Raw genomic sequence first — 19,246 nt, 5'->3', positions numbered from 1 at the left:
TGGCCTTCAGGAGGCTCTGGATTCTCTTGTTCCTTGTTCCAAAGCCCTCCTCTTCCCTGTTCCCTACACCAGGATGTCACAAAGGCCTTGTGGGGGTTCCAGAGCCCCCCCCTTTTCCAGGGCAGTCAGGATCAGGCCATGGCACAGGGCAGGGTGTCAGAGACAGGAAAAGTTTGATGTCTGGAGACATGGAACACCTCCATGTGGCCCGGGTGGGTCAGGCCTTGCTTTTGGTGAGACAGGGCCCCGTCTGTCCATCAGTCTGTCAGCCATGGCACACTAGGGACAGTGTGATGCTCTGCCAAAGCCAGCTCCTGAGTGGCCGGGTGACCAGGAGTGCCAGCTGGGGAGAGGGTCCTTGGTGGCCCAACTGGCTTAAAAGACAGAGCATGAGGTGACCAAGTCCCTGACTGTGTCTCCTCTTGAGAGTGTCTGTCCCATCCAGGCTGGAACTCAGTTTTCGGCAACTCATTTAAATGAGAAATGTCTGCCAAGGAAAGTGGGAACATTCCTGGAATGGAAAGAAGACCCACTTCTAAAACTCTTTTATAATTTCAAAATTATTTGGCTTTCAGACCAAGAGGTAGGAAAAGGAATAACAGGTCTTTTCTAGGAAATTTATAAACCAGAACAGAACCAACAACACAAACCCAGAACTTTCCCTCCCGCTCAGCGCTGTTGGTTTTTGTGGCAGTTATAACCGCGGCCAGCATGGGGGGCTGCAGGGAGCACTCCCGGCCAGCAGGGGGCGCCCCGCTCCAGCTCCATCCCCTCAGGGGCCATGGCGGCCTCGGGCGGGAGGCAGGAGGGGAAATCGCTCCTTTTGCAAACTCATGGCCACCAATCGGTCCCGGCACCACCAGCGGCAGCGGGCAGAAGCCGCCAAGGCAGCAGGTTGGATCCCAGTGCCCACTGGCAGCGTAGCAGTGTCCCGGGGCCAGGCACACGCCCTGTGCAACATCCGCAACCACTCTCTATGATCCCAAATGGAAGGAAAGCAGCACCTGACCCTTGACAGGTTTTGTGTCAATAGCAGCACCTCTGGTGGTTTTACACCACAATTCCTGCAAATCCTCAGCCTTTCTCTCCCTTTTCCTCTTTCAGCCCTGTCACAGCCAATCTGCAAATGTTGAATTGCTCTGGAATGTTGAGGAAAGCTGATGTTCAGTCCTGGCTCTGCCTGGGCTCCTCTGGGGGCTCCAGAGCACATTTGGAGTTCCTGCTCTTCCTGGGCCACTGCTGGTCCCAACACAACATCTGCAGGGAAAGGAAGAGCAGATGGAGAGCGGAGCCACAATTCCAAGGGCTCTGCAGCTGCCGCTGGAGCACAGGGACAGCCCAGGCCGGGAGCAGTGCCTTGGGAGGGAAAAATGGGGAGAAACTGTATCTCGTTGGGCTGATGCCCCTGTTCTGCTCAGGGACTGGCAGACCCTTAAGGAGGTGTTATAATTTGTTCTGGAGTTCCTAAAGTTCAGCCATGCTCCTAAAACATCCCTGTGCACAAACACAGGGTTCTGGTGCCTCTCCTGGGGATTTTGGGATCCTGCAGCTGAGGCAGCAGCAGCTGGAGCAAGTGGGCCACTGGAACAGCACCTGGCCATGGAGAGGAGCAGGAGTGCCGGGAATTCTGCAGGGTGCTCAGACGAGGGCCACAGGGCACCGCTTGCCATTCCTGCTCCCCCCAGATTTTCGGATGGAGCAGTGAAACCCATCGGGCTCCCAAACCCCTCAGGGCTCGGGCACAGCCTCACAGGAGGTCCCAGCCCAGGCCTTGGGGATGATTTGGGCACTCTTGGGCTCATTCCCAACAAAGGGCAGCACTCCGGGAGTGGTCGGCACATTCCGAAGGAGCAGCCCGGGGATGCTGGAGCCCGAGTGCTGCGGGCAAGGACGGCGTGAGGGAGCCGGGCCCCGCTCAGCCGGCACTGCCCCAGGAACGTCTCATCCTGCAGGAGCTCGGCAGCCTCTGCCGGTGCCGGCCCCGGGGCTGTCGGGGGGCGCGGCCGGAGGGGCCGGGGGGCAGCGGGTGAGAGGGGCCGGGATGGAGGGACCGGGACCCCACTGGGGAGCCCCGAGCGTGGAGGGAGCGAAACGGCGGAGGGGAGACCCCGGGACAGGGGGGAGCAGAGACCCTGCGGTGGGGTCTGCGGAAAGGAGGGACCGCAATGGTGGTCCCGGAGCACCGGGAAGGGGCCCAGCTGCCATCGCGCTGCGAGTGCCGGGACGGTCCCGGGGTGTCCGAACCGACTGTGGCAGCGTGTCCGAAGCCACTGTCGCGATGTGTCGGGACCGAGCGTTGCCAGGGTAAGGCCCCCACAGCTCCGGGAAGTGGAGGGGGACCCTGGAAGGGGCGGGGCAGGGGCAGGGCAGAGCCCTGTCTATTCCCTGTGCCCTGTGCAGGTGAGGAGGGCAGGGATGGAGCAGCTCTGGGAACACCTGGAATCCAGACAGGGTCACTCCCCACAGCCCCACCACGGCCGCAGGCAGAGCCACTGCTCTGTATTCCCTCACTTTTCCCTCTTGTCTGGCAGCCAACCAAGAACCCAAATATTCTTCCCAGGACATTCCAAATGGCTGCAGGTTTGAGACAGGAAGGAGGAGGGACCCAGTCAGGTTGTTGTGCAAAACATTATTGTGTTTGCAGAAGTTAGGGAGCTATCTCAGACCCTTGCTGCTAGGGACAAAGTGATCAATTGCTGCATTTCCGGACTGCTTCCTCCAGAGCTGCCCTTGCAGGGGTGGTTTCCAGCCAGCCCTGCTCTGAAAACCATCAAAGGCCCTCGCAGAGCCACTGCTTGGGCTCCCATTGGGTTTTGTGCTTCTTTCAGGGCTGAGCAAACCACAGGCAGGGCCTTTTTCCACCCACAGAATTCTCACCTCTGCAGCACCTCCATAGACTCAGAGCCCCTCAGAATCTCTCTGGGGTGACGTCCAGGCCCTCGGCACCTTGTGGGGCCATGGCTGGGCTTGGGTCACACCAAAATCTAAGGCACCCAGGGAAGGCGCTTTGACCCACAGGCCCACCCAGCAATTGCCCATCCCTGGGACCTCCATTCCCATGGGAACCAACCATGGGACCCCCCTTTCCTTGTGTCCCCCCCTCCCTGGGACCCCCATCCTAATACTGACATTCCCCAAGATGTCCATGGCCCAGGACCCCATTCTCCTGGGAACCCCATGTCCCACCTTGTCCCACCCAGCCTTGTCCCCATCCTGTCCCCACCCTGCCCACAGCCTGTCCCCAGCTTGTGGCCACCCTGCCACCACCAGGTGCCACCTATGCATGAGGACAAGACCTGACCTCTCTTCCTTCCCCTTTGGCCAAAGAGCCACCACCCAGGGGACAGCCACCCCTGGCAGCGAGTGACAGCCAGTGCACATGGCTGGGGACACCAGGATGGCCGGGAAGGTGGCGCTGCTCCTGTGGGGTGAGTGCCCTGGGCAGGCGTCTGACACCCTGGTGATGGGCTCTGGTGAGGGAGAGATGAGTGGGTAGGGGGCACAGGGGGGCTGCGCAGTTCCTTGAGATCCCCAGGGCCACCAGGTCATGGAGCCCAGTGTGACCAGAGCTGTGGGATGGCTGTGGGGACAGGAAAAGGGGGACAGGAACAGGGGAACTGTGATGAGTGCACAGGAGCATGGGATGGAGATGTTGTGACAATGATGTGGCAGAAAGAACCTCGGGGCCAGGGCAGCTGTGGGGACAGGGACACAGAGATGCAGGGACAGGGACAAGGGGACAAGCACCCTGTGTTTGGGCCATGGGGACAGGTGCCACCAAAATGGGATCAGGGGCACAGGGACGTGGGGATGTGTCTGTGGGGCTGGCAGGGGTAACCTGTGCCAGCATAGGGTCCCCATGCCTGAGCAGGGGTTGGCTGCTGTGTCCCTGTCCTTGAGACCTCTGTGCCACACCAGTGCCCCCACAGAGACCTTCTGGGGACAGCCCCCACACCCAGTGCCATCGTGCCTCTGTCCCCATGGTGCCACCCCCACCCAGCCCTGTCCCTTCTCCCTTCCAGCCCAGACCCTCGGCCTCGCTGGTGAGTCCTCAGCGGATGCCATGGTCCCACCCCGCTGTCCCCAGCCCCACACTGGCCCTGGCAGGCTGGTGTCCCCTGTCACCCACAGGTGCCCAGACCACCCAGCTCCTGGTGGAGCCCCCCTGGAGGCTGGCGGTGCTGTGGGACCAGGTGACACTGACCTGCCAGGGCTCGGGGACCGCCGGTGCCACCACCTGGTACAAGGATGGGCGGCACTAGAGGCAGCAGGGATGAGACCCCTTCAAGGTCACTGAGAGTGACACCGACATGTGTGACAGACACAGAACTGGGCTCAGCCCCCCTGGGACAGTCTTAAATGGTGAGGAGTTTTGGGAGTCCTGTGAGAGTCAGTCCGAATTTTCCCTCATCTGCCTCACAATCGTCATTGGGGAACCACTGAAGAGAAGACCCCCCCTGTCTAAAATCTCTGGCTCTTAAGGAGAAAGTCACATGCCAACAAGGCCCTGAGACCTGAGAGCATTGCTAAGTTTTTGTTTTCACAGGTGTTGTTTGCTGTATGCTACACCAAGCCCAATGAGAAGAAGGGGGCACCGTGCCCTTTTTGCAACAATAGCCTTGGAAGCTGTCCCACCTCTCAGCCTGGCTGGACTTTTCCTGAGTTCTGGGTGGTCCCCTGCAGAAGACCCTTCTCACTCATTTGCAACCACTGTGACAGACAGACTGAGATGTAAGAAGCCTTTCCATCAAAGACCAAGACATGAAACCCCTATGTGAGAAGGCCCCCTCTCCTCCTTCCAAGGCCTGGGACTGAAACCCCCAACCCGGCAGAGACGTGCAGGGGGAGGCAAGCTGACCAAAGCAAGATGGATGTTGCAGGTGTGAGCATTGGACAATGTACACAATGGCTCTCGCCCACTGCTGAGAACATGGACTGTGTGTACCCTTTGCAAATACCATTCCCCCTTCCCCCATCGAAAGAGAGTAAAATTGGAGTCCAGATGAACTGCACCTCTAAGATCTCCCCGATGTAACAGGCAGATCCTCAGCTGGACTGCACCAAAGGACTTCGTCTCTATGTTTGGTAGCACATGGGGGTGATGGTGGCACATGTTTGTGATGGTGGGACATGGTGGGGACATGGTGTTGCCAGAATTTTGAGGCTGAGGCAGTACAGGGGGCCAGGGATGGGTGTTCAGGGTAATGGGAGGCCCGGGGATGGCGTCTCAGGGGAATGGGGGACCCAAGGATTTGGTGGACTCAAGCTTGGGGTGAGGGTCCCAGAATAATGTGGCCTCCAGGGATTTGTGATCATGGGATGGGGCTGAGGGATTGGCATGCCATGGGAATGAGATTCCTGGTGGAACCAAGGCCCCCAGGGGAAGGGGGATCCCAGAGGCCAGAATTACCAACCTGGGGTTCCTTGGGAATTAAGATCCTGGGGACTGCCAGCCCTGTAATGGTGGCCCAGGGAAGTTGGGATGGAAGGAGTGGGGATCATATGGTTTGGGGGCCAGGGGAAGGGGGTGCCAGGGATGGACAGTTGCTTGGGTGGGCTGGTGGGTCACAGCTCCTTCCCTGGGTGCCTCAGATTTTTGGGTGACTCAGGGCCTAGCGCTGCTCCCCTGGGATGCTCGTTTCCTGGGCATAGGGGTCCTTGGTAGCTCTGCTTCTGTGCCCTTGACTTTTTTGAGTCTTTTTTTATCTTTTTTCTTATTTTCCTCACTTTTCTGCCAGGTCCCATCATGCCCCGTTCCCAGCTCAGCAATCCTGGAGAGCACCTGAGCAGGGAAGGAGTTGGGATGACCCAGAGGAGGGGGGAAACGGGGAAGTGGGGGGTGCAGGGAAGGGTGGGGAGGCTGTGGGGGATGGGAGTGTTGAGCTGTGCCCCCCAACACTTTCTCTCTCCTGCAGAAGAAGGAAGAGTATCATGGTGGGGGAGGGTTCTGTCCTGAGCAGCAAATCCAGGGTGGGTCCTCTCATGAGAGGATCCTGTCCCAGGGGGTGACACAGCCTGGCATGGGGGGGTCCTGTCCCAGGGGTGGCAGTTCTGGAAATGTCCCTGCACATTCCTGGCCGGGTGCCTGTCCCAGGGGTGGCACATCCTGGGGACCCCTGTCAATGCAAGGCTGGGGCCCAGCCATGGCCCAGCCCCACTGCACAGGGATGGCCATTGCCCAGCCCTGCTCTGCCCAGCCCCAGGTGGCAGCCAGCACCTGAGGGTCCCCCCTGCCCCCTTGGCTTTGATTCTGGCAGCTTTAGAGCTGCTGCAGAGGTGAGAATTCTGTGGGTGAAAAAGGCCCTGCCTGTGGTTTGCTCAGCCCTGCAAGAAGAACAGAACCCAATGGGAGCCGAAGCAGTGGCTCTGGGAGGGCCTTTGATGGTTTTCAGAGCAGGGCTGGCTGGAAACTGCCCCTGCAGGGCAGCTAAGAGGCAAGCAGTCTGGAAATGCACAAACTGATCATTAGGTCCCTTGCAGCAAGGATCTGAGAGAGCCCCAGAAACCTGCAAAGACAACAATCTGCTCAAAAACGTGACCTGGACCCACGTCCTTCCTGTCTCAAACCTGCAGGGTTTTGGAATGGCCCGGGAAGAATAACTGGGATCTGATTCGGCTGCTAGACAACAGGGAAATGTGTGGGAATACTGAGCAGGGGCTCTAACCCACAGCCATGGTGGGTCAGTGGGGAGTGACCCTGTCAGGTTTCCAGGTGTCCCCAAGGCTGCTCCATCCCTGTCTTCCTCACCTGAGTGAAAGGCTGAAGGTTTGCAGGAATTGTGGTGTAAAACCACCAGAGGTGCTGCTGTGGACCCGAGACCTGCCTGGGGTCACGCTCTGCCTTCCTTCCATTCGGGATCACGGAGAGCGGTCGCGGGTGTTGCACAGGGCGTGTGCCTGGCCCCGGGACACTGCTACGCTGCCAGTGGGCACTGGGATCCAACCTGCTGCCTTGGCGGCTTCTGCCCACTGCCGGTGGTGGTGCCGGGACCGATTGGTGGCCGTGAGTTTGCAAAAGGAGCGATTTGCCCTCCTCCTGCCTCCCGGCCGAGGCCGCCATGGCCCCTGAGGGGATGGAGCTGGAGCGGGGCGCCCCCTGCTGGCCGGGAGTGCTCCGTGCAGCGCCCCCTGCTGGCCGCGGTTATAACTGCCACAAAAACCAACAGCGCTGAGCGGGAGGGAAAGTTCTGGGTTTGTGTTGTTGGTTCTGTTCTGCTTTATAAATTTCCTACTACAGAGCTATTATTCCTTTTCCAACACTTTTGCCTGGAAGCCCCATCATTTTTGAAATTAAAGAAAATATTACACACGTGTCTTTTTTCCATTCCAGGAATGTTCCCACTTTCCTTGGCAGATATTTCTCATTTAAATGAGTTGCCAACTCCTCGGTTGGGGACAGACACCCCAAAAGGAGACAGGATCAAGGACTTGGTCACCTCATGCTCTGACTTTTAAGCCAGTTGGGCCACCAAGGGCCCTCTCCATAGCTGGCACTCCTGGTCACCCGGCCACTCAGGAGCTGGCTTTGGCAGAGCATCCCACTGTCCCCAGTGTGCCATGGCTGACAGACTGATGGACAGACGGGGCCCTGTCTCACCAAAAGCAAGGCCTGACCCACCCCTGCCACATAGAGGTGTTCCAAAATATCTCCAGACATCAAACTTTTCCTGTCTCTGACACCCACCCTGTGCCATGGCCTGATCCTGACTGCCCTGGGAAAGGGGGAGGCTCTGGAACCCCCACAGGGCCTTTGTGACATCCTCGTGTGGGGAACAGGGCAGAGAGGTGTTTGGGAAAGGGGAGAAGAGGATCCAGAGCCTCGTAAAGGCTGTGTTGTCCATCAGAGCAAGGAAGGTTGAGGCCCTGCCAGGTTCCTCTGGTGGAGGAAACGTGCTGGGGACAGCGTCTGGGGTTTGTTCCCTTTTGGGGGCTTTTCCTGGAAATCGTTCCTTGTCTCACTATTTGGACTCTGAACCTTGTTGCTGTTTCTGTTGGTTTTGTTCTCTCGTTGCTGTTTCAGGAAATTATTCTTCTCTCAGCACTTTGGGATCTTTGTGCCTCCACTGGGAGAGTGAGGGGCATCAGGCCTGGGTTTCAGTGGCAGCCCAGAACTGGAGAATCCCATTCCCAAAGCGCAACAACGCTGAACAAACACCATCTCTGCCAGTTTAACCAAAAAGCTGCATTTCAGACCAAATAAGAAGGAAATGGCTCCTGTGCCCCCTGGGAGGAGCACTGGGAGGAGCCTGGGGGGCCATGGGTGTACTGGGGGAACTGGGAGGGGGAAAGGGGAGCACTGGGGGCCCTGTGCAGCGCCCCCTGACTCGTGATCATCACCCCAGGCAGGGCCACAATGGGAGCCATGGGATGGGGACTCCCAGTGTCCCCCAGTGTCACAGCACGTTCCCATGGATGTCACTGGTGTCCTGCAGTCGCCCGTGTGGTCCTGGCAGCTCTGCCTGGGTCACCTGGGGGTCCTTGGGGGGGACAGTAAGGGACACCTGGCTGGGGGTGACACCCACGGGTGACATGTCCGTGTCCCCACCCATCCCCCATACTCACCCCCTGCCCCCTCGGTGTCCAGCCCCTCCCCCTCCTCCAGGGGATAAGGGGGTTCTGGGGGGCCCTGTGGGGATAAGGGGGGGTCTGAGGGGTGTCTGGGGAGGGGGTCAAGGAGAGCCATGGCTGGAGCTCCCCACTCACCTGTCCTGGGATTTCCTGAGAGCTGCAAGAAAAAGAGGATAGGGTGATCATGGGATGCCCTGGGCCCCAACCCCACCTGGGACCTTTAAATGCCCACTGGACCCCTGAGCCCCCACCAGACACTGATTTCTACTGGACTCCCAGGCCCCTGCACCCCAAACCACCCCTGAGGAGCCCCAGAACACCTGAGCCACCCAGGTACTCCAACCCCCTCCCCAGGACCCCTGAACTGCCTTGGGACCCTGATTCTTCACACAGCCCCTGAGCACCCCTCAAGCCCCCAAAAACCCCAAGAATGGAATGCAGGGAAGCCTCCAAACAGCTCCAGGATCCCTGGAGAGCTCTCAACATCCCTGCACAACTCTCCAACACCTCCCTAAAAGCCCCCAGGAGATCCCAGAGGCACCCCAGTATTCCTCAAGGCCCTTCCTGGGACAGCCCAGGACCCTCCAAAACGTCCCCAAACCTGTGAGCACCCCATGCAAAGGTCACTGGGGGCTCAGCTTCCACCAGGTCAGGAGCTTTGGGTGATTCCCCAAGTGCCCCCCCAGTGTGTGGGGCTTCCCCCCAGTTCCTGTAGGACCTCGTGCCACCCCATTGTCACCCACCCCGGCGGTGCCAGCAGTGACAGCCCCCGATGACAGCCAGGAGCAGGAGCAGGAACAGGAGGGTCCTGCCGACATTCACAGCCACTGCTGGGGACAGAGGGGACACATTGGGGTCACCTGGAACCCCGGGGCTCCTGAACACCCCAGCGACCCCGTGTGACCCCACCTGTGACCCAGGGTGAGCCAGGTGTCACCTCCAGGGCCAGCTCAGGGCTGAGTGCCCGGAACACGCGGTGCCCGTCCTGTCCCAGCTGGTTGGTGGCCATGCACTGGTAGGTGCCCGAATGTCCCACATCGATGTCCCTGAGCTCCAGGAGGGGACCCTGGGCCACCTCCTTCCCGTTGTGCAGCCAGGTGAAGGTGACAGGGGCTGACCCCACCTGCGCAGAGCAGTGCAGAGTCACTGGGTCACCTGCATGCACCTGGTGTGACAGGGGACCAGGAGTGATGGTGGCATTGGCCACGGGCACTGTGGGGACACAGACAGGGCTGGCACCGGGCGAGGTGGGATGGGGGTGCCGTGGGGGGGTCACCCCCAGCCCGAGGGTCCCACTCACCCAGGACGGTGACATTCAGGGGGTCACTCTAGGCCACGCTGTCCCCGTCACTGACCCGGCACCAGTACTGGCCGCTGTCATTGTCCCCAGCCTGGCTCAGCTCCAGGCAGGGGCCAGTGCCCAGCGGTGCCCATGAGCCCTCTCGGTGCCAGGAGAAGGACAGGGGACCATCTGCTGCACAACTCAGCACCAGGCTGTCCCCAAGTGCCACCTGTCCCCCAGGGGGCTGTGCTGACAGGGACACCCCCGAGAGCAGAACCACTATGGGGGGACACAGGAGGGTTTGGGGACCCAGGGGGGGTGGGGGACACAGGAGGGGAAAGAAGGGGATTGGAGGGGAGCAAAGAGGATCCCAGTGAGCAGAAGGGGACCCTGGGAGGGACGTTGGGACCTGGGGACAATGGCGAGACCCCGTGGAAAGGGAGAGAGACCCAGGCAGGGATGGGGAACCAGACGAGAGACTGAGGAGCCTCAGGGAATGATTTGGGGTTTAGAGATGGGCGGGAGGACCCAGGGAAGGCACAGAGACCAGAGGGTGGAGCAGGGACCTTGGAAGGGGTGGGGAATCCAGGGAGGGCTGGGGAGGACAAAGAGAGGGATGAGGGATGTGCAGGGGGAACTGGGCAGTCATGGGGGAAACCAAGAGGGACTTGGGAACTTTGGGGTGAGCCAGGGAGGAGTAAAGGGAGGGATGAAGGATTCAGGCAGTGGTGGGGAATCCCTCAGAGGATGTTGGGCTTCCCTGTCCCCATCCTTGCACTCACTGTGCACTGTCACTGTCACCCTGTTCGACATGCTCCACAGTGACACCACCCGGCCCGCGCAGTGGTAGAGGCCACTGTGGTGCAGCTGCAGAGGGGACAGGGACAACTCGGTCCTATCATGGAGCCCCTCCAGTTTCCTCCCCTCGTGGTAGAAGGACACCGAGGTGACCGTGCTGTTCCAAGAGCCCCGGCAGTGCAGTGTCACCGTGTCCCCCTCCAGCAGCGCCTGTGCCGGCACCTGCAGCACCAGCGGGCCTGGGGGACAGAGGGGTCCTGTCACACCCGATGGCACCAGGACTCCCCATTCGGTGACACCCAGCACATCAGGGGTCCTCATTTCCCACATGGTTTTCCCCACTCTGGGATGCTCTGGGATGTCCCCATAGCAGGGCACAGGCTCAGGTCACACAGGAGGTGACCCATGGAGCAGAGCCCACCCGGAGCCCTCGAGGTCCCTGCAGGTGCCAGGCTGGGGACACCCAAACCTCCCTCACCATTTAAGACTGTTACAGGGGGGCTGAGCCCGGTGGCAGGTCTGCTACACTCATAGGTGCCACTCTCAGTGACACTGAAGTTGTCGCGTTACTCCTGTCCCCAGCGCTGCCCATCCTTGTTCCAGGTGGTGGCACCGGTGGTCCCCGAGCCCTGGCAGGTCAGTGTCACCCGGTCCCACAGCACCACCGGCCTCCAGGGGGGCTCCACCAGGAGCTGGGTGGTCTGGGCACCTGTGGGTGACAGGGGACACCAGCCTGCCAGGGCCAGTGTGGGGCTGGGGACAGTGGGGTGGGGCCATGGCATCCCCTGAGGACTCACCAGCGAGGCCGAGGGTCTGGGCTGGAAGGGAGAAGGGACAGGGCTGGGTGGGGGTGGCACTGTGGGGACAGCAGCATGAGGACATGGGGTTTAGGGGCTGTTCCCAAAAAGTCTCAGTGGGGGCACTGGTGTAGCACAGAGGTCTCAAGGATAGGGACACAGCAGCCAACCCCTGCTCAGGCATGGGGACCCTGTGCTGGCACAGGTCATCCCTGCCAGCCCAACAGACACATCCCCACGGCCCTGTGCCCATGGTCCCATTCCAGTGGCACCTGTCCCCATGGCTCAAACACATGGTGCTTGTCCCCTTGTCCCTGTCCCTGCATCCCTGTGTCCCTGTCCCCACAGCTGCCCCAGCCCCAAGGTTCCTTCTGCCACATCATTGTCCCCACATCTTCATCCCCCTGTCCCTGTCCCCACATTCCTCTCTCCTGTTTATGTCCTCAAAGCTACCCCACAGCTTTGGTCACACTGCCTCCATAACCTGCTGGCATTGGGGACATCAGGGGACCCCACAGCCCCCCTGTTCCCCCTCCCCATACCCGGGGTGTCAGGCCCATGCCCGGGGCACTCACCCCACAGGAGCAGCGCCAGCTTCCCGGCCATCCCGGTGTCCCCAGCCATGTGCACTGGCTGTCACTCGCTGCCGGGGGTGGCTGTCCCCTGGGTGGTGGCTCTTTGGCCAGAGGGGAAGGAAGCGAGGTCAGGTCTCATCCCCATGTGTAGGTGGCACCTGGTGGGTGCAGGGTGGCCACAAGCTGGGGACAGGCTGTGGGCAGGGTGGGGACAGGATGGGGACAAGGCTGGGTGGGACACGGTGGGACATGGGGCTCCCAGGAGTGGGGGGGGCTCAGGGGGTTTGGGGATGTGGGGATGGGTGTCCAGGGGAATCTGGGGTCTCAGGGATGGGGTCCTTGGGAATGGGGGTGCTGAGGATGGGGAGTCACTGGGAATGGGGGTCCCCAGGGCTGAGGAGACTCAGGGATGGGAGTGCCAGAGGAATGTGGGCTCCAGGGATTTGGGGTCATGGGATGGGGATGCTGGGGGAAAGGGGGATCCCGTGGGAATGGGTGTTCCAGAGAGAATCAAGGTGCCAGGAGAAGGAGGATTTCAGGGGATGGAATGAACAGGAGAGGGTTCCTTGGGAATGAGGGGTCCTGGGCCATGGAGATCCTGGGGAATGTGAGTTCTGGGATACGGGTTCCAGAGGGGGGAGACACAAGAAATGGGGTACCCATGATTTCGTTTCCAGGGGAATGGAGGTCCCAGGGTTGGGCAATTGCTGGATGGGCCCATAGGTCTCAGCTCCTTCTCTGGGATCCTCAGATTTTGGGTGACCCAGAGCCCAGCACAGCCCCCACAAGGGGCCGGCAGCCTGGGGGTCATCGAAAACAGATTCCGAGAGGCTCTGGGTCTGTGGAGCTGCTGCAGACGTGAGAATTCTGTTGGTAGAAAAAGGCCTGGCTGTGGTTTGCTCAGCCCTGCAAGAAGCACAAAGCCCAAAGGGAGCCCAAGCAGTGGCTCTAAGAGGGCCTTTGATGGTTTTCAGAGCAGGGCTGGCTGGAAAGTGCCCCTGCAGGGGAAGGCACCTGTGAGGGAACCAGTCTGGAAATGCAGCAATTGTTCATTTGTCCCTCTCAGCAAGGGACAGAGAGAACCACAAAACTACTGCACAACCCACAACATTCTGCTCAACAATTTGACCTGGACCATGCTTCTTGAACAAAACCTGCAGCCTTCTGGAACCACCTGGAAAGAATGGGTTTGGGTTTGGAATGTGTCCACCAGATAAGAGGGAAAGTTTTAGGAATACCGACCAGGGGCTCTGCCCGCGGCCATGGTGGGGCTGTTGGGAGTGACCCTGTCTGGATTCCAGGTGTCCCCAAAGCTGCTCCATCCCTGCCCTCCTCACCTGTGTGAAAGGCTCAGGGTTTGCAGGAATTGTGGTGTAAAACCACCAGAGGTGCTGCTGTGGACACGACACCTGCCTGGGGTCAGGCGCTGCCTTCCTTCCATTCGGGATCATGGAGAGCGGTCGCGGGTGTTGCACAGGGCGTGTGCCTGGCCCCGGGACACTGCTACGCTGCCAGTGGGCACTGGGATCCAACCTGCTGCCTTGGCGGCTTCTGCCCACTGCCGGTGGTGGTGCCGGGACCGATTGGTGGCCGTGAGTTTGCAAAAGGAGCGATTTCCCCTCCTCCCTCCCGGCCGAGGCCGCCATGGCCCCTGAGGGGATGGAGCTGGAGCGGGGCGCCCCCTGCTGGCCAGGAGTGCTCCCTGCAGCGGCCCCTGCTGCCCGCGGTTATAACTGCCACAAAAACCAACAGCGCTGCACAGGAGGGAGAGTTCTGGGTTTGTGTTGTTTGTTCTGTTCTGCTTTATAAATTTCCCAGTAAAGAGCTGTTATTCCCTTTCCTACACTTTTGCCTGGAAGCCCCATCATTTTTGAAATTAAAAAGATTTTTCGAAATGGGTCTTCCTTCCATTCCAGGAACTTTCTCACTTTCCTTGGTAGATATTTCTCATTGAAATGAGTTGCCAGCTGCTGGTTTCCAGCGTGGATGGGAAAGACAACCCAAGAGGAGACACGGTCAGGGACTTTGCCAACTCATGCTCTTCCTTTTAAGGCAGTTGGGCCACCAAGGACCCTCTCCCCAGCTGGCACTTCTGGTCATGTGGACACTCAGGAGCTGGCTTTGGCAGAGCATCACACTGTCCCCAATGTGCCACGGCTGACAGACTGATGGACAGATGGGGCCCTGTCTCACCAAAAGCAAGGCCTGACCCACCTCGCCACATGAAGGTGTTCCCAAATGTCTCCAGACATCAAACTTATCCTGTCTCTGACACCTGCCCTGTGCCATGGCCTGATCCCGACTGCCCTGGAAAAGACGGAGACTCTGGAACCCCCACAGGGCCTTTCTGACATCCTCGTGTGGGGAACAGGGCAGAGGATGGTTTGGGACAGGGTACAAGAGAATCCAGAGCCTCCTGAAGGCTGCTTTGGCCATCAGAGCAAGAAAGGTCCAGGGCCCTGCAAGATTCCTGTGGTGGAGGAAACCTGCTGGGGGAAATGTCTGGGGTTTGTTCCCTTTTGGGGGCTTTCCCTGGAAATTGTTCCTTCTGTGAAAACTTGGACACTGAACCTTGTTGCTGTTTCTGTTGGTTTAATTCTCTCTCATTGCTGTTTCAGGAAATTGTCCATCTTTTAGCTATTTTGGGATCTTTGTGCCCCCACGGGGAGGGATTGGGGCAGTTTTTAGTGTCAGCACAGACACGAGTGGGTGCCAGTGGGTGGGGACCCCCAGTGCCCCCAGTTCCCCCCAGTGTCACAGCACATTCCCGTAGATGTCACCGGGTTCCCGCGGTCGCCCCTGGGGTCCCCGCAGCTCCGCGTTGGTCACCTGGGGATGCTGGAGGGTGGTGGCACGGGGGGAGGCTGCGAGAGACACGGGCTGTGGGATCTGGGTGGGGTGACACTGGTGGGTGACGTGTCCCTCTGCGTGTGTCCCCCCCGTACTCACCCCCTGCCCTCTTGGTGACCACGACGTGGGTGTACAGCACCTCCCCCTCCTCTGGGGGGCCGGGGGATTCGGGGGGGCCCTGAGGGAATAAAGGGGATGTGGGGGAGAGAATGGAGAACTCTGGGGTGGGGGTAAAACGGGACTCATGTCAGGAGCCCTTCACCAGCCTTTCCTGGTGCTTCTTGGCAGCTGCAGAGGAAAGAGGGGAGATGTGACTGTGGGATCACAGGGCCGTGAACCCTCCCAGGATTCCTGACCCCCCACGGGACGCTCAATTTACAACAGAACCCTCAAGCATCTCTGAAGCCTCCCAGAATTCAGGAACCTCCCCAGTGTCCCCAGCCAACTCAGCCTCAAGAACCCAAAGCCCAGCAGGGACAGAGACCTCCTAACTTCCCCAAGGGCCTCTGAGAGAACCCCCAGCATCCCTGCAGGACCCTCCAGCACCTCCCCAAACCCTAAAGGACTCCCAGACAATGCCCCAGTTTTGGGGCTGTGGGTGCTGCCCAATAATTGTCCAACACTGGGTGCCTCTACAGCTCCCTGGGATGCCTGTGCCCCCATTGTCACCCACCCACACGGTGCCACTGGTGCCAGGCCACAATGACACCCACGAGCAGGAGCAGGAACAAAAGGGCCCCACTGACCCCTACGGCCACTGCAAGAAACAGAGGGGGACACATCAGGGTCACCCATCACCCCAGGGGTCCTGCACTCCCTGGTGACCCTGTGTGACCCCACCTTTGTTGCAGTGTCCCCGTGGTGTCACCTCCAGGGCCAGCTCAGGGCTGAGTGCCCGGAACACGCGGTGCCCGTCCTGTCCCAGCTGGTTGGTGGCCACGCACTGGTAGGTGCCTTAATGTCCCACATCGAAGTCCCTGAGCTCAGGGAGGGGACTCCGGGCCACCTCCTGCCCATTGTGCAGCCAGGTGAAGGTGACAGGGACTGAGCCCACCTGCACTGAGCAGTGCAGGGTCACAGGGTCACCTGTGCGCACCTGGTGTGACAGGGGACCAGGGGTGATGGTGGCATTGGCCACGGGCACTGTGGGGACACAGACAGGGCTGGCACCTGGTGAAGTGGGATGGGAGTGCCATAGGTGGGGTCACTCCCAGCCCGAGGGTCCCGCTCACCCAGGACGGTGATATTCATGGGGTCACTCTTGGCCACACTGTCCCCGTCACTGACCCGGCACCGGTACTGGCCGCTGTCATTGTCCCCAATGTGGCGCAGCTCCAGGCAGGGGCCAGTGCCCGGTGGTGCCCCCGAGCCCTCCTGGTGCCAGGAGAAGGACAGGGGACCTGTCCCAACGGCCACCATGCAGCTCAGAACCAGGCTGTCCCTGAGTGCCACCTGTCCCCCGGGGGGGCTGCACTGACAGGGACACCCCGGAGGGCAGGACCCCTGCGGGAGGGGAGGATAGGAAGGGACAGTGAGGGACCCGGGGGGGTGGTACAGGAGGGGCAGGGAGACCCCAGTGAGGGAGAGGGGGCGCAGAGATTTGTGGGGCTTGGAAAAGAACCCCAAGGGACACCTGGAGGGGTGGGGGGATGACACCAGTGTGGGTATGAGGACTCAGGGAGGGAATGATGTGACCTGGGGAATGTGTGGTGACCTCAGAGTGGGATGGGGGGGATGCTGGGAGGGGTGAGGGGGCTCAGAGAGGGATGGGGAGACACAAGCCAGGAATGGGGGGACCTGGTGACGGACCCAGGGCAGGGATGGCAGGACAGGAAAAATGTGTAGGGGTAGGATGGGGGCAGCCCTCTAGGGGTGGGGGACCCTGAGAGGGACATGAGAAGGGAGCAGGGGAGCAAGGGTAGGATCCGGGAAAGGTTGAGGCCACAGGGCAGGTGTCTGGAAGGACTGGGCATCCCCTGAAGGCCTGGGAGAGCTGAGGAGGCTGTGGGGGCTCCCCGTGCCCATCCCCACACTCACTGCGCACCGTGACACGGAGCCGGGTGCTGCTCTTTTGCACAGCACCCCCCTCGGAGTGCAGCTGGCAGCTGTAATTCCCCAAGTGGGAGACCCCCACAGCGGGCACCAGCAGCTGCAGGGACCCCTGCAGGCCCCCCACCACCTGCCCGTTCCAGTAGAACACGTGCAGGAGGGGGGCTCGGGGCCACAGGGGGCTGGGGATGCTGAGGCAGCTGAGAGTCAGGGGGGACCCCTCGGTGGGTGTGGGGGGACCCTCCAGCACTGGCACTGAGAAAAGCTCTGGGAAGGAGAGGGGAGGGGGATTTGTGAGCCTGAATACCTGGGGAGTGGCTGTGGGGGTGTCAGGGTGGCAGCTGTGGGGTGCTCACCGTGCCCTGTCACTGTCACTGGTGCCGAATTTCATGACCTCCCTGACCACCAGGATTTCACCAGACCCTGCAGCTGTAGTGACTGCTGAGGTGCAGCTGCAGAGGGGACAGGGACAGCTCGGTGCCATCATGGAGTCCCCCCAGACCCTTCTCCTCATGGTAGAAGGACACCGAGGTGACCGTGCAGTTCCACCAGCCCTGGCAGCGCAGTGTCACCGTGTCCCCTCCAGCAGCGCCTGTGCCGGCCCCTGCAGCACCAGCAGGCCTGGGGGACAGAGGGGTTCTGTCACACCCGATTGCACCGGGACCCCATCTGGGATACACCCAGTGCACCAGGGGTCCCCAGTTCCCACATGGTTTCCCCAACACTAGGATACTCTGGGATGTCCCCATAGCAGGGCACAGGCTCTGGTTACACCAGGAGGTGACCCATGGAGTGGAGCCCACTGAGAGCCCTCAGGGTCCCCTGGATGCCAGGCTGGGGACACCCAAACCCCCCTCACTGTCTGAGAAAGTCACAGGGGGACTGAGACTGATGCCAGGTCTGTCACATGTGTAGGTGCCACTCATGGTGACAGTGAGGTGTTCAGGTCCCTCCTGCCCCCAGCGCTGCCCATCCTTTTACCAGGTGGTGGCACCGGAGGTCCCTGAGCCCTGACAGGTCAGTGTCACCCGGTCCCACAGCACTGCCGCCTCCAGGGGGGCTCCACCAGGAGCTGGGTGGTCTGGGCACCTGTGGGTGACTTGGGACACCAGCCTGCCAGGGCCAGTGTGGACCTGGGGACAGTGGGGTGGGGCCATGGCATCCTCCGAGGACTCACCAGCGAGGCCGAGGGTCTGGGCTGGAAGGGAGAAGGGACAGGGCTGGGTGGGGGTCATGGGGACACTGTGGACACCCTGCACACGTCACCTCCACCAGCCCTACAGCACCTGTCCCCACAGCCATAAATCCATGGCCTTGTGCCATCATCCCATTCAAATGGCACCTGTTCTCCCGGCCCATCCCCATGCAACGTGGCCCTTGTCCCTGTCCCTGCATCCCTGTTCCCCTGCAGCCCTCTCCCCACAGCTACCCAAGCCCCAGGGCTCTTTCTGCCACATCCTTGTTCCCACATCTCTACCCCCCTGTTCCTGTCCCCACATCCCAGTTCCCCTGTTCCTGTCCCTAAAGCCACCGCACAACTCTGGTCACACTGGGCTCCATGCCCTGCTCTGGCTCTGCTGGCCTTGGGGACCTCAGGGGACCCCACAGCCCCCCTGTGCCCCCTCCCTTCCCCATCCCCGGGGTGTCAGGCCCGTGCCCAGGGCACTCACCCCACAGGAGCAGCGCCACCTTCCCGGCCATCCCGGTGTCCCCAGCCATGTGCACTGGCTGTCACTCGCTGCTGTGGCCACCGCTCCCCTGGCTGGCGGCTCTTGGGATGAAGGGGAAGGAAGCGAGGTCACGTCTGTCCCCATGTGTAGGTGGCCCTTGGTGGGGGCAGGGTGGGGATGCTGTGGGACATGGGGGGGATGGTGGGACATGGTAGGGACATGGTCTTGCCAGAATCTCAGTCTAAGGCTGTGTAAAGAGTCAGGGATGGGTGTCCAGGGGAATGGGGTGCCCAGGGATGGGGTCCCAGGGAAATGGGGGTCCCAAGGGTTGGGTGGACTCAGACTTGGGAATGAGGGTCCCCGAACAACATGGCCTCCAGGGATTTGTGATCATGGGATGGGGGCCATGGCATGGGGGTTCCAGGTGCAAGGGGGTCCCTGTGAGAATGGGGGCACAGGGGAAATCAAGGTCCCCAAGGGAAGGGGTGTCCCAGGGACTGGAATTACTGGGATGGTGTTCCTTGGGGTTGGAGATCCTGGGAAATTGCAGTCCTGGGATGGGGGTTTCAGGGAAGGGGGGACAGAAGGAAATTGGGTCCCAAGGTTGGGGTCGCAGGGAAATGGGGGTGCCAGGGATGGGCGGTCGCTGGGGGGGCC

At 60.7% G+C, this 19,246-nt stretch overlaps 1 long non-coding RNA gene across 1 annotated transcript; it reads right to left on the bottom strand.

Moving 5' to 3' along the window:
• Positions 1-8,356: 8,356 nt before the first annotated feature.
• LOC143696229 (uncharacterized) lies at positions 8,357-9,400 on the bottom strand. Its single transcript, XR_013185658.1, has 3 exons — positions 9,312-9,400; positions 8,704-8,725; positions 8,357-8,477 (listed from the first exon to the last, which is right to left on the bottom strand). It is a non-coding gene; the product is annotated as an uncharacterized LOC143696229 (long non-coding RNA).
• Between the last annotated feature and the right edge of the window lie 9,846 nt (positions 9,401-19,246).

The sequence above is a fragment of the Agelaius phoeniceus genome, chromosome 31 (genome assembly GCF_051311805.1).
Source record: "Agelaius phoeniceus isolate bAgePho1 chromosome 31, bAgePho1.hap1, whole genome shotgun sequence".
Taxonomy (NCBI): Eukaryota; Metazoa; Chordata; class Aves; order Passeriformes; family Icteridae; genus Agelaius; species Agelaius phoeniceus.
Note: the sequence above shows the minus strand (reverse complement) of the source record. Positions and strands in the feature narration are given on the sequence as shown.